Source organism: Mastigoproctus giganteus, chromosome 4 (assembly GCF_048544385.1).
Source record: "Mastigoproctus giganteus isolate SK-2022 chromosome 4, ASM4854438v1, whole genome shotgun sequence".
In the NCBI taxonomy this organism is placed as follows: Eukaryota; Metazoa; Arthropoda; class Arachnida; order Uropygi; family Thelyphonidae; genus Mastigoproctus; species Mastigoproctus giganteus.
Window position 1 is genome coordinate 195,342,121 of NC_143578.1, and position 14,718 is coordinate 195,356,838.

The following is a 14,718-nucleotide window of genomic DNA, read 5'->3' on the forward strand; positions in this document are numbered from 1 at the left end:
GTTGTAAAATTAAACTATGGAGACACCAGAGGTCACTAGCAAAAAAAAAAAAAAAAGACATTTTCTTTCCTCTTTAATGTTAATACATCCGGTATTTATCCATAAATATCGAACGACTGACAAACATATCAATCTGCGGATACAAAAAAATCAAATTACCATTGACAAATTACATGATAATTAAAATTTTAATTACGTTTAATTAGCATTACCATTAGTAGCGGCACATGATGCAAAAAAGCAATCTTTTGGAGCAACAGCCAAAAAAAAAAAAAAAAAAAACCCTTTCCCATTTCACCCAACCATTCACCCCACAAATTTCTCCAGTTCTTCCTTGCATTTATTTATGCTATCAACTTCCGCAACAACAGATGAAATTTCTTCCAGCAATCAACCACACGCTGGATAAAGGCCAAGTTCCACACATCTATTCTACAAATGTCTTTCCTCAATATGAATTTAGGCCTCATCCAGTGCAAAATCTAAGACACAAGAAGAATCCCATTAGCATTGAGCTAACCCAAACCATTTCAAGACCCTACACACCTCAATCAGATCAATTCGCAGATGTCTATCTCCAGACGCTGCAATTTGCAGTACTTCACCTTTCTTTTGGGAAGAGCAACCCTTTCTTCCCCTCACCAATCTCGTTGCCCTAATTTGTACTCGTTCCAGCAGCTCTACATCTTTCTTAAAATGAGACCTCCGGTCATGTATGTAGTACTCAAGGCGTGACCTGACCATTGCCTTATATAACCAATAATCACCTTATTTCTGCTAGCAAAATTCTTGTATATCATTGACAAGACACTATGAACTTCTCTAACAGCCTGTCTGCATTGCACAGAAACCTTCATAACTGATTGTACAATTACCCACAGGTCATTCTCATTCTCCATTACCTTCAGTGAAGTACCGCACAGTTAGTACGTTACTTGGCGTTATTGCTACCCAAATGCAGTAAGTTACATTTCTCAATGTTAAACTTCAGTTGCCCTTTCTCAGCCCATCTGCCCAACTTTTCTAGATCCTGTTGCAGTAGCGTGCTGCCATTACTGCCGTTAGCAACACTTCTAACTTTCGTATCGTCGGAAACTTGAACAGTAAGCTTGATATACCTTCATCAATAACATTGAAAGCAATAATGGGCACAACACTAAACACTGAGGGACTTCACTAATAACATTAGTCGATAAAGAGCAGTGTCCATTGATTACAACTCTCTGCCTTCTCCTACTCAACCATCGCTTTATCGATAGAAGCAACTTACTCTTAATTTGAAATTGCTCAAATTTCTACAGCAGTCTTTCACGTTCAACAGTGACAAAAGCTTTCTTGAAATTCCAGTATATTATATCAAAATTATTTTTTTCATCCAGTTCCTTTGTGAACACATCGTACCCGATCAAATTAATCAGACAAGACTTCCCTTAAACACACCCATGCTGGGTCTGGAATATAAATACAGCCTTATCTAGATGATCAAGCAATAATTCTTTAACCAGTGACTCTATTATTTTCCCCAGAATAGCAGTCAAACTAGCAGGTCTGTAATTACTCGTGTCACCCTTAGCATTAGCATTAGCATTAGTAGAGGCATATGATGCAAGAAAGCAAGCTTATTCAGCATCAGCCAAAAAAAAAAAAAAAAAACCCTCTCCCATTTCACCCCTCCGTTCGTTCGAAATACCTGTCCAGTTGAGCTTTAAATTTGTTTAGGCTATCAACTTCAACAACAACTGATGGAAGTCGGTTCCACCAACCAACCAGCCGCTCGCCAAAGGCAAATTTCCGCACATCTGTCCGACATCCGTCCTTCCTCAATTTGAATTTATGCCCTCTGAGGTGATTATTCTGAGAAAGATGAAGAATCCCATTGGCATTGAGCATGCTCAAACCATTCAAAGCCTTATACACCTCTATCAGATCACCTCCCCGGTGCCTAGTCTCCAGACTCTGTAATTTGCAAAACTTAAGCCTTTCTTCGTAAGAGCAACCCTTTGTTCCATTTACTAATCTTGTTGCCCTTCTCTGTACCCGTTCCAGCAGCTCTACATCCTTCTTGAAATGAGGCCTCCAGACCTGTATACAGTACTCAAGATGTGGCCTAACCATTGCCTTATACAAGGGAATAATCACCTCCTTATCCCTGCTAGAAAAATTCCTGTATATCATTGACAAGACACCATGAGCTACTCTTGCAGCTCGTCTGCACTGCTCAGAGAACTTCATATCTGCCTGCACAATTACCCCCAGGTCATTTTCATTCTCCACCACTGTCAGTGTAGTACCGCAGAGTTGATACATTGCTCTGGGGTTACTGTTACCCATATGTAGTACTTTACATTTATCAATGTTAAACTTCATTTGCCACCTCTCAGCCCATCTGTTCAACCTTTCCAGATCCTGTTGCAGCAGCATAGCGTCAGTAGTGTCCTTAACGACCCTGCCAACCTCTGTATCATCTGCAAACTTAGACATTAAACTTGATATCCCATCATCAATATCATTCAAAAACACCGAAAACAACAATGGACCCAACACTGAACCTTGAGGAACTCCACTAATAACATTAGTCCACGTTGAGCAGTGTCCATTGATTACCACTCTCTGTCTTCTGCCACTCAACCATCCCCTTATCCATAGCAGCAATTTGCCTCCAATGCCACACTGCTCCAATTTGTGCAGCAGTCTTCCATGTGCAACAGTATCAAAAGCCTTTCTAAGATCCAAATATATAATATCAAAGTTATTCCCTGCATCCAGTTCTTTTGTGACTACATCATAGTATCCAATCAAATTGGTCAGGCAAGACCTGCCCTTAACAAAACCATGCTGCGTCTGAGCTATAACTAAATTCTTGTCTAGATGATCCTGCAGTGCTTCTTTAACCAGTGCCTCCATTAATTTACCTGGAACAAAAGTTGAACTAACAGGTCTATAATTACTTGTGTCAGCCGTTGATCCTCCTTTGTGAATTGGGGTTACATTTGCACATCTCCAGTCTATGGGTACCTCCCCTGAGTCCAAAGAAGCTCTCATAATTATGGCTAGGGGTTTGCATACTTCCTTTGCTGCCTCATTTAATATAACTGGATAGATCCCATCCACCCCAGGTGCCTTTTTTTATGTTTATCCTCAACAATCTCTCCTCCACTTTCCTCTCAGTTATTACAAAATCATCCAGCTCACTGCCAATGTTTACTTTACCTACATCATTCTCCTTCCTGAATAACTCCTCATGCGTGAATGTAGATGCAAAATACTCGTTTAGATTGTTAGCCACCTGAGCAGGATCCTCAACTGTTGAACCATCAATATCCAGTGGACCAATCTGATTCATCCCTTTCCTTCTCGAGTTCAAGTATGTAAAGAACTCCTTTCTGTTTTTCTTTGCATCCTTTGCCAAGGATTTTTCGTAGTCTGCCTTTGCCTGCCTAATCTCCTTTGTGACTTGGTTACAGACCAACTTATATCTATCATAGGCTTCCATGTCACCCATTAATTTGTATGTATCCCATGCATTTTTCTTCTCTGCCACATGTCTCATTAGTCCATCTGACAACCATTTAGGCCTAAACCTTGAACAATATTTCTTAGTTGGTATGTAAAGCCTGGTAGCCACCAAGATTAGTTCCTTGAATGCTTCCCATTTTGAGTTTGCTGTTGGTAACATCATCAGTTGGTCCCACTGTATAGAATTTAAATACTGTCTCAGACCATCATAGTCGCCTTTACGAAAACAAAAACCCTTCCCTTTACCTCTGATGGTAGTTACCTCCTTGAGTAAATCCCACTTCAACACACTGTGATCACTGCCACCTAGTGGTTCATTTATCTGCAGGTTCTTAATGCATGAAGAATCACTACTGATAATCAGATCAAGAGTATTGCTCCCTCTTGTTGCCTCACGAACATGCTGATGTAGAAAACAATCATCCAATAAATCCACAAAAGCCTTGCTAGTGTGCGAGTGACCAAACCACAAATTCCAGTCAATATCTGGGAAATTAAAATCCCCCATTATAAGACTCTCTGATTTACTGGCCCACTCTATTTCCCTGTACAATATATTATTATGCTCATCAGAGTCATTAGGCCTATAGCACACTCCTACTCTCAATTTTGATTTCCCTATGCTTATGTCACACCAAACTGACTCGACACTGCCCTGTCCATCGATGTCAACTGGCTTCACTTCCTTTGACTTTATGTGTTTCTTAATTAATAGCATAACCCCTCCTCCCCTCCTGTCCTGTCTATCCTTTCTATATACATTGTATTCCCCAAATTCCAGTTCCGCATTACTTATATCTGTGTGACACCACGTCTCTGATATCCCAACAATATCTGCCTTTGATGTTTTGAGCAATACCTCAAATTCATCAAATTTATTTACCAAACTCCTAGCATTGGTGTACACGCAGGTATACATGCACCTGTTTCTATTCTTAGCTACCCTAACACAACCCATGTGTTTACTTGTAACGCAATGACTACCAGCAGTCTCTGAAATATCCTGCATCTTGTTTTTCAGACTTCTGCTCATTTGAATAGAAGCAGTGCAAGAATCACTTCCACCTCTGCCAGTGGCTACTGTTAATCAATTAGTCCTTGTATCCCCCCCAACTGGCAGTTTTCCGACCCACCTAACACTGCCTCAACAGCATCAGCAAAAAGTCTTGCACCCTTTCTATTTAAGTGTATCCCATCCCTGTAGAAGCAATCTCTCCTGTTAACAAGTACAGTCCAGGCTGAAAAAAATTCTACCCCTTGAGCCTTGCACAATCCCTCCAGGGCCGAATTGATAGACAAGGCTCTCATCATATACTCCCTCCTATCATGTCTGGGCAGAATTGCAGACACTTTCAAGTTCAACCCTAATTCACGGCTTTTTTTCAACAGTGACCTGTACTTGCTAAGTAATTCCGCCGGTCTCCTACTCTTAATATCATTAGTGCCAACGTGTACAACTATATCACCTTTTGTGCCCTTAAAAGATGATATCCGCTCTACAACGTCATCAACCTTTGCCCCTGGCAGACATACCCTGGTCCTATTCCACCTATCCTTTTTACAAAGCATGTTCCCCGTTTCCCTGACAATAGAGTCACCAACAACTACTAGTTCCTGTGGGACTAGCGCATTCTGCCTAGGGGGCTGCACCTGTGTTGCCTGATGACCAAGTGCAAGCTCTGGCGTTGATGTGGGCAGCTGAGAGCTTGATGGGCCCCTCAATTTATTTCCTTCGAGGGCATCCACCCTGTCCTTCAAGGTCTCATAAAGGCCCATAACAACGCTGAGTTGTCGCCTGATTTCCTTGCACTCCTTACATCGTGCACACACAAAGACATCCCCCTTGGCAGTATCATGTCCCGTACCCGACTGCTCCGCAAACATCAAGCAAACAGTGCATTTTAATAGACTGTGATTCAGAGGGCAACTGCCCCCCTCAGTTCTCCCCTGAACCACAGCACTCCCATTAGCCTGAGCCTTTTGCTTTGCTGCTCTGGTCAGAGTCATGATTCCAATTTAATTCAATAAAATTTAAAACAAAAATTAAATCCTTAAGTTATATCCCAAAACAGTTATGTTATATATATATATATATATATTTTTTTTTTTCGGTATCTAGTGTTCCCTTTATACAACTTCCGTATCACGTGTACCACTATAGTTATGTATTAATTATTTGTTATGATTAAGTCGTTATATATATAGAGTTAAAAATACAATTTAATTGACAATAAAGTTTATCAAGATTAATAGATTTACTGATTAATTGACAATATTATATTATGCAGTATACTACACTAAGCTTATGCTATCGTGTAAAAATGGCGGGAATTCACGAACGGTATTTCTAGGGACTCGTAAGTATTGATTAGCTTCGAAATCTCGCTATCTCAATTTAGAATAAACTAAGGATCCTGACTAGGTCTATAATCTACTTATAGAAGATAATTTGATATAACAATTGGTTAATAAATCGACTAAATTTGGTTAAAAGACCTCTCGTTCAATTTGTGACACGTGGATTTGATACCGTTACCGATACTAAGTAATATCTACGAAATCTCTGTCTAAGTTAAACTTTAAACTAAGTATCCCGTAACTAGGAATATAAAGCTACTCTAGAAAATAAGTTAATATGACAATTTAAACTAATAAAGCAGAAAATAAATCAGGAAAAACTTCTCTGTTTGAAGAGCTTTAAGGAGCAATAACTGCACAGGCAAACCTCGCACCCAGTTTATCACCCTTTGTGAATTGGGAATACATTTGCACTTCTCCAGTCCGTGGGACCTCCCCTGAGTCCAAAGATGCTCACATAATCATGACTAAGGGTTTGCTTTCTTTCTTTAATTATTTAATTAGATAGTATGAATCAGAGCTGAATCCTCAATATGATATATCTGGGCAGATGCCATCGATCCTTCTTATTAAACAATTTAAACTATTCATTACAGTCACCAGAATATTAATTCAACTACCGATGTGTACTTTGTCTGTAAATTTCATGGGTTCTCTGGTCGATTTGCCTGTTTTGCTGGACGAAAAACCCCAAGCTGAAAACCTTCCTATCTATGCCCAAGATTAACTCAGCCACGTAGTGAAAAAAGCCCATTAAAGGTCCTCGCGTCATCGACGTGATTCGAACCCGGGACCTTTCCATCCGGTGTGAGGAGGGCGTTAACGATACCACTGTGTTACCGGCGCAGACTAGGTACCTTTCTTATGTTTAACTTCAACAATTTCTCCTGCCCTTTGCTCTCAGTTATTACAAAATCATTTAGCTCCTTGTTAGAGTTTAATAAACTTTTTGCCTCCACTTCCCTACAGAATTCCTCTTGTGTGAATATAGATGCAAAATGCTCATTCAGTTTGTCAGCTACCTGAACAGGATCAAAAACTGTCGAACCATCACTATCAAGTGGATTCGTCCCCTTACTTCTGGAGTTTACATAAGTAAAGTGTCTTTGCTGGTTTTTTTTTTTTTTTTTCATCCTTTTCCAAAGATGTCTCATAATCTGCCTTCCCTTGCCTAACCTCCTTTGTGAATTGCTTATAGACTAGCTTATATCTATCATATGCTTCTGTGTCGCCAGATAATTTATATGCATGCCATGCATTTTTATCCTCTGCAACGAGTCTCATCAGTTCATCTGACATCCATTTGGGCCTAAACTTTGAACAGTATTTCTTAGTTGGTATGAAAAGCCTAGTAGCTTCGAAGATTAATTCCTTGAATGTTTCCCATCTGGAATTTGCTGTTGATAACATCATCATTTGGTCCTACTGTTCAGAATATAAAAACTGTGTGAGACCATTGTAGTCACTTTACGAAAGCAAAACCTCCTCCCCTTAACCCCTGATGGTAGTTACTTCTTTAAGTAAGTTCCAATTCAGCACACTATGGTGGTTCCTTTATTTGCAGATGCTTAATGCTCAATTATCATAATTAATAATCAGATAAAGAGTATATACTCCCTCTGGTTTCCACTCGAACATGCTACTGCAGAAAACAATCATCCAATAAATCCACAAAAGTCTTGCTAGCGTAAAGTGTAAAGTGTGTTTAGAATCAAACGGCAATTGGGGTTTCCCCCATCTCCGCGTTGTTTTCATTGTGGGTGTGCCAGTTCACTGGAAATGCCAGAGATTTAAAAGTGTGCGGATATTGTATTTGTGTAGCGTCATGTTCTTGTTTTTCTGGTCGTTTAGCCGCTGGACCCCTGCCGAGGCCAAACGTTGCCTCACTTTCGCCCCGTGGAGGCAGAGCAGGAAACACCAGTAGACTAAAATTTAATCTGGCAGGTTCTGCCGCTTAATTTTCTGAGATTTCGGTGGCTAGGACCTAAAAAAAAAAAGGGGGAATAATCGCGTAGTGGGGATAGCGTTAGGATTTGAAAGGCCGGAAATATTAATTGGCGAATGTCATTTAGATTAATGTAATTAGGTTTGGAAAATGGGGGGAATTCGCTTGCATCAGATAGAGTAGGGGGGAAGGGAGACTGAAGGCTGGGGGGGATACAAAAAGTTCATAGAGGACAAATCGTACAGAAGACGCATCATCAGGGACCAGCTTTCGTCTTCAACCGAGTCACTGCCATCCTCTTTTCATTGCTTTTCATGTCTTCATTTCACACGTTAATATTAATTTTATATGTAAAATATGTAATTATACGTTTTATGTCCTAATATATGTTTTATGTAATTTTTCCTGTATAAGTTATTTAATGTTAAACCCCTAGCATTGTCGCTGTTGTGGGTATTATTGCATCAGGCAATCATGTAACCAATCACTGCCTGCAATAAAGATATATATAGACAGAAATATTGGAGTCAACAGGCAAGACAACTCCAGATTTTGGTGGGGCATGCCCATGTCCCACCAGAAGGGAAAGTGGGGATGGCGAGGAGGGGAGGAAACAGGAGGACTGTCTACTCCCCACTTGCCAGGGAAAGGGAAGGAAAGGTGTGCCAAGCAGGGATGCAGGCTCAGACTGCCAACATGGCTTGTATCATCAGTCGGTGGAAGGTCATGCATGGGATAGCATCCCGACCAAGGTATCCAAAGGTTCAATTTATTTAGTAGTCATTCACAGGACTAGTCCATTCCAATCGTCTTTATTTCTTGCTTTTTGTACTCACTACAGTTAAAGCTGTCGATGGTGTAGTCTGTTTGTGGGCAGTTTATGCTGTTCGGGGTTATGTTGGTATCAGGTCCATGCCGTAGTTTGACATAGTTTATGCCTTGTAGACTCTTTATGGCTGCAGTTGTGGTTGTGGGAACACCCTTCTTCTTGTAAAGAGATCTTGTGCAAACTGGGTGAAAGCATTGTAGGTGTCTTCTTCAGTTAGTAGGAGGTGCTCTTAGTCTTTTAATATTAGTTGGGTGTTGGTTATGAGTCTGCAGCAGAGATCTTCGTACAGTTGACAGTCGTACATTAGGTGTCTCCATGTTTCCCGTTGGCCACAATGGCATAAGGGGGTGTCGCTAAGTCCGAATCCTTCGAGTTTGTCTCTTATAGCGCCATGTCCAGTTAGCAGAATAGTAACAAGCAGTCCGGGAGAGAGCCAAGGTGGATAAATTTGGGAATAATAGTTGTTTATTGGGTATAAATTTTCTAGTAATTTCACCCTTGCTTGATGCTTGCCAGCGGTTTTTACAGACCTGCTGGAGGTATATGGAGATTCGTTTACGTTCTGATTTGGAGTCATTTGCAGGGTCCACAATGACGTCCAAGTTGGTAGCTTCTCGTCCTTTGGAGAGATAGTATACTAGACCACGGTAGGCAATCTCAGGGTCGAGGGAAAGAGCCCCCCGTAAGGGCCTGGGGCGCATGTGTGCTTACGGTGTTGCAAGCTCTTGAGATTGTGAGTAGAATGTACCGCTGCGTGGTTTCCAATTTTCTTCTGTTAACGGAGGTGTTGGCCTTTTGGTACCACACGCCAGCAGCATACGTAATGGCAGGCAGAAAGACAGTTTTGTAGAATAATTTGAGGGTTCTCCTTCGCAGGCCCCAGTCCCTGCGTACGACCCTCGCAAGTAGGGCACAGTATCCTCTAATCTTTCTTTGAATGTATATCAGGTGGGGCGTAAATGAAAGGTTCTTGTCCAATATGACACTAAGGTGTTTTAGTTCCTTTGTGAGCTTTATGGTGGTTCCATGAACGCGGATTTTAGAAAGTCTCCTTATATCTAGGGTTCCTAGATACTAGGAACTGGTATCTAGGAACCCTAGATACCAGTTAATAGAACTGGTTTTGGTAGAAGATATGCGGAGGTTATTATTGTCGGCCCACTCTGTAGGACACTAATGCATGGGTGCCTGAAGCTTCCAGCATGGCTCTGGAATCCTCCTTCAGGACCAGGTCATCCGTATAGCTCCATGGCGTCATGGAGCAGTATTGGGCCTCAACGGCGACCGATCTGTTAGTGAGGTACGTCCTTATGCATTATTATTATTAGCCGTATCGTGCAAGGAAGCCTGAGGCTTATGCTGCACCAGGCAAAAAAAAACAAAAAAAAAAATTCTGAATTACCCTGAGAGAGAGAGAGAGACAGAGAGAGAGAGAAGGGAATCATCAAGAAAAAGAAGAATGATGATATCCAGCTCAGGACCCTGGGTGTCCCAAGCCCGTATTCACCAGATGTGAGCTCCTGGGCATTGGAAGAAGTTTGCTGGGATGTTGGCCTTCCGGAGTGGGCCGAGGTCGCTTGGTCACCACAAGGTGTCAAATGCCCCAGCAAAATCTATTGCTATTACCAGAAGGTATTTTTGGTTAGTTGTCTCTGCAGTTCTAGTAATGTTTTCCAGGGCGTCCTGGGTGGAGCAGCCCCGCCTGAAACCAAACTGATTTGTGACTGCAGACCTGAAGCCGAGTAGTAAGTCTCAATTCTGTCTCTGAGGTGTTCAAAGAGCTTACTTAACACAGAGAGAAGCGCTATTGGTCGGTATGACACCGGGAAGTCCTGTTGCTTGTTTGTATTTTTGAGGATAAGGCGCAGCCTCGCAGCCCTCCAGGCTTGCGGAAAGTATCCCTCCTTGAGGCAGTGGTTAAATAGGTTAAGTATCACCTCAAGAATGGTCTCGACGGCCTTCTTAACAATTTTGGACTCAAAGAGGTCAGCATAGGTGTCATTATCCTGGCATAATGATATTTGTTCCGGAGTAGTTGGGGTGAGTTGTCCTCGGAACATGCTGTCCAAAATATTGTTTATGGTCTCCTGCCACTTCTTGGTGTAAGTCCATTGTGGCGCCTTGGTTGCGGGGATGACTTCTCCCCTCGGGAGTTTATTTGTTGTAACTTTGTATACGCCCCCCCCCCAGGGGTTGTCGTTACCCATTGTGGAGACTAGTTGCTCCCAAGAGTGCTGCTTCCGCCGACGGATCAGGGACGTATACTGGTTTTTTGCCTCGCGATATCTCGGAGCTGGTCTACTTCTGCTGCAGGCCAGTAACGTCATGTTCGCTGGTATAGCTTTCTCCTTATGTTAGATTCATGTCTAAACAGCTGTAGATGTGCGCACTAACAGGGGACAGCCCCGGGAGTAGGGTTTTTTTCTTTTAATGCAGCGGTTTGCAGTCGTGGTGATCAGGCTCACTACAGCCGCTTGATGTTGGTCAGGGTTTAGTTCCTCCGTTTGAAGAGTTTGGGCTGTTTCGTTTAGCATCGTCTGGAATAAAGGCCAGTCTTTCTGTATGGCATATCTGTGTTGGGTTTGTCGAACAGGTTTTTGTCTGGCTATGGTACGGTGGAGTTCGAAAGTTATGACCTTATGGTCCAACGTGTTGCAGCATTCCCTGATAATCCACGCATAGAGGTGGCGGGCCAGAGATCTTGAGGCCAATGTAATGTCGATCGTGGATTCCCACATTGTACTGGAAAAGGTAATAGGGTTGTTTGGCTGATTGAGAATGGTAAAAGAACTGTTTGTCAGGAAGTCCTCCAGGCGTTGCCCATTTGTCGCACCTCGCCTCTCTGTGGTTTCGCTAAACCACTCCGGGGATCAACAGTTGACGTCAGCGCCCACGACGATCCTAGCGTTCTAGAAATCAGTGAGAATATTCTGCAGGTAGCTGATAGCTGGGAGGATATCTCCCCCCTGGATGGCAGTACAGTGAGACTGCATATAACTCGCCAAGTGGAGTGATAATGTGGGCACAAGCGGCCCATGATATACAGTAGCTGGGGATTTTAGTGACTGTGATGTTCGGGTTTCTGACTATTATGCATGCCCAGGGGCGGTCTCTCTGTTGTCCTGTACAATTTTGTAAGGGGATATCCTCTTACTTCCTTGCTGTGTACATATGGCTCTTGAATAAGGAGAATGTCTAAATTTTGTTCATTTGCTTTTTTGGTAAATTGTCCAGCTACTACTTTTGATCGTTTTGCGTTTAGTTGTACAAAATTGACCCTGTTGAGATTGAATGGTTTAAGGCGTATGGCCATAATCAATTCTCATTTGATATACACTCTTAGCCTTGCAGTAGACAGGGCACTTGTTGTCCCTAAGTACTCTGCTGGCAGCTTCTGTGATTTGCAATTGGCACAGATTGGCGGTTCCGCCTTTTTGGGGCATGTGCTGAACTCATGGTCCCTCTCTGTGCAGTGGCCGCAGGTAAAGTCTTGCTAGTGTGAGAGTAAGTAAACCACAAGTTCCAATAAAAAAAATAATAATACAGACAAACCTACGATAATTCTTGAATGCTGATCCATGCCGGATCTTTTAATGTCAGGATCACAATATCCTTGTTAACAGTAGAACCTGTTTTTACAGGGAGGAAATGCACATAATAGATGTGCGAGGATATATGCTGATTTCATCGAAGCATAGTTTTGGGTGGGTCAGAAGCGGCTTGGGGAACACACAGACTAACAGTATAAAGGTAGCGTAAAGCAGAAACGAAATTTGTTGTGCAAAGTGTATTTAGGGTCATTGCTGACCCTAAATATTCTCTATTTACAATCATTCGAACCTGTGCAAGAAACTCCAGCAGAAAATGGGGCTTCTCTTACAAAATTGTAAAACACAAAACTCTCAAGACTCAAAAGTAAAAGAAATGCATGTATGGACACTCAATGACATTTATGTATGTGGCCTGTTTGTAGCGGCTCCAGGACCTGGGTTCATCTCCGCAAATTGTCTCTGTCTTGACTACAGAATCTGTGTAAACAGAGCCTGAAATGTGAGCAGCCAACACCTGAGCAACTGCTGCCTGGTGCCAATCCCAAGGCACGTGGAGCAGGACATTATTTACTATCTGCACCTCAGTAGTGCACTTAAATCCTGCATCCACTGGAGGTAGTGCAATACCAGTGGATACCAGCAATCCTGTACTCAGGATACCCAGTCCTGAGTACCAGCAGAAGGAAAAAGAAAAAATAATAATAATAATAAAATTTAAAAAAAATAAAATCAAAAATAATAATAATAAAAATAAAATAATAAATAAATAAAATTACAAATAAATAAAATATATAAATTAATAATAATAAATAAATAAAATAATAAAAAAAACACCAGTGGTTGACATCTCTGAACAACCTCAGAGATCAAAAGAATTCAATTCCAGGATGACTGGTAGGTGACATAGGGAACAGCTCAGCAAGAGCTTGTTGAATTATCCAGTGCGGTGAAGCATCTGGATTCTTCTGCTGAAGACGTCGTTGGTAAAAATTTGAAGGGCTTGAAAGTTAGTCTCATTTTCAATTAAGTCTTTAAGATTGACTTCTGAGATGTTCTGAACCTTATTTTTAAATGTTGTCTGTTGTTCTTCGTAGTTGGGGCAGGAAAATGGGATGTGGTTCCAGGATTCCTCTTCCCCACAGGAGCAACGAGGATTTGTCGCCAGTCCGAATTGGAACAGTTTTGCTTTAAGAGCGCCATGTTCTGTTAGGATGTAGGATGTGCTCATGGATGGGTAGAACCAATTAGAATGTGGCTTATAAAAAGTCTGGTGATCTCTCCAATGGGACTTTCATCCCATCTAACCTGTCAAAGGGAAAAGAGTTTATTCCATAGGTTTATTTTTTCCTGTTTGATATTTGTAGCAGGATTGCAGTCTATTCCAAGGAGTGAGGTTGGTAGGCCTTTTTGTGTTTGCAGATGAAGCCTCTATAAGCTATATATAGGTCCAGGGGAAGGGCCCCTGAAAGAACCAGCAGTGCATTAGTTGATGTTGATACTCGGTGTGTCGCAAGCAGCACGGTTCTTTGCATGAAAAGGAGTTTGGCCAGATTTTACTGTTAGTACCCTATGGAACCAGATCCAGCAGCGTAGGAGGCAATTGGCAAGAACACAGCTTTATAGTAGAGAGATAGGGTTCTTTTGGTGAGTACCCAGTCCGAACGGGAGACCTGATGACGGCTGCAGTGAAGGCTTTGGTTTTGTTTGGTAAACTATTCATATGTGGTTGGAAACTGAGCCTGTCGTCCAATATGATGCCAAGGTGTTTAGTTTGTGCCACATATGGAATTTGCTTCGGGTGAATAAGCACTATAGGGGGTCTGCGGTAATCCAACCTGTTTTTAAAGATCATTAGCTTTTTTTTCTGTTTAATATTTTTAATTTATTTGTGAGGGTTCAGCTTACCAGGTCATCCAGGACAATCTTTGCTCAGTCCTCAAGGGTTCTCCTGGATCTTCCTGCAATGCAAATAACCAAGTTGTCTGCATAGGCGAAATTGACGCAGTTGTCAAAACTTCTGGTGATCCACTGATCAAGTATGGAATTCCAAATGAGTGGTCCTAGGACTGACTCCCTGTGGACAACCTCTGTTTATAAATTTTGAATATCACAGGTGTTGGGCAGTGACCTAAATTGATCTGTTACTGAAGAAGGATCTTATGACTTTGTAAAGATATTGATTGCAGTTTGCCAGTTTAAGGGACCTGAGGGAACTCTCCCATACGATGTTTAGGTAGAGTGTAGAGTGTGTTTAGTGTCAAACAGCACCGGGGTTTTCCCCATCTTCGCGTAGTATACATTGTGGGTGTGAAACAGAACACTGTCAATGCCAGAGGTTTAGAAGTGTATGGATTATGTATATGTAGTGTCGTGTACCATTGTTCCTCTGGTCATTTAGCCGCTGGGCTCCTAATGGGACCCAACGTTGTCCACACTCTGCCCCCTGGAGGCAGACCACATACCCTGTAGTTTAGATATTATTTACTCTGGCAGGTCCTGCCACCTAGTTTCCTGAGATT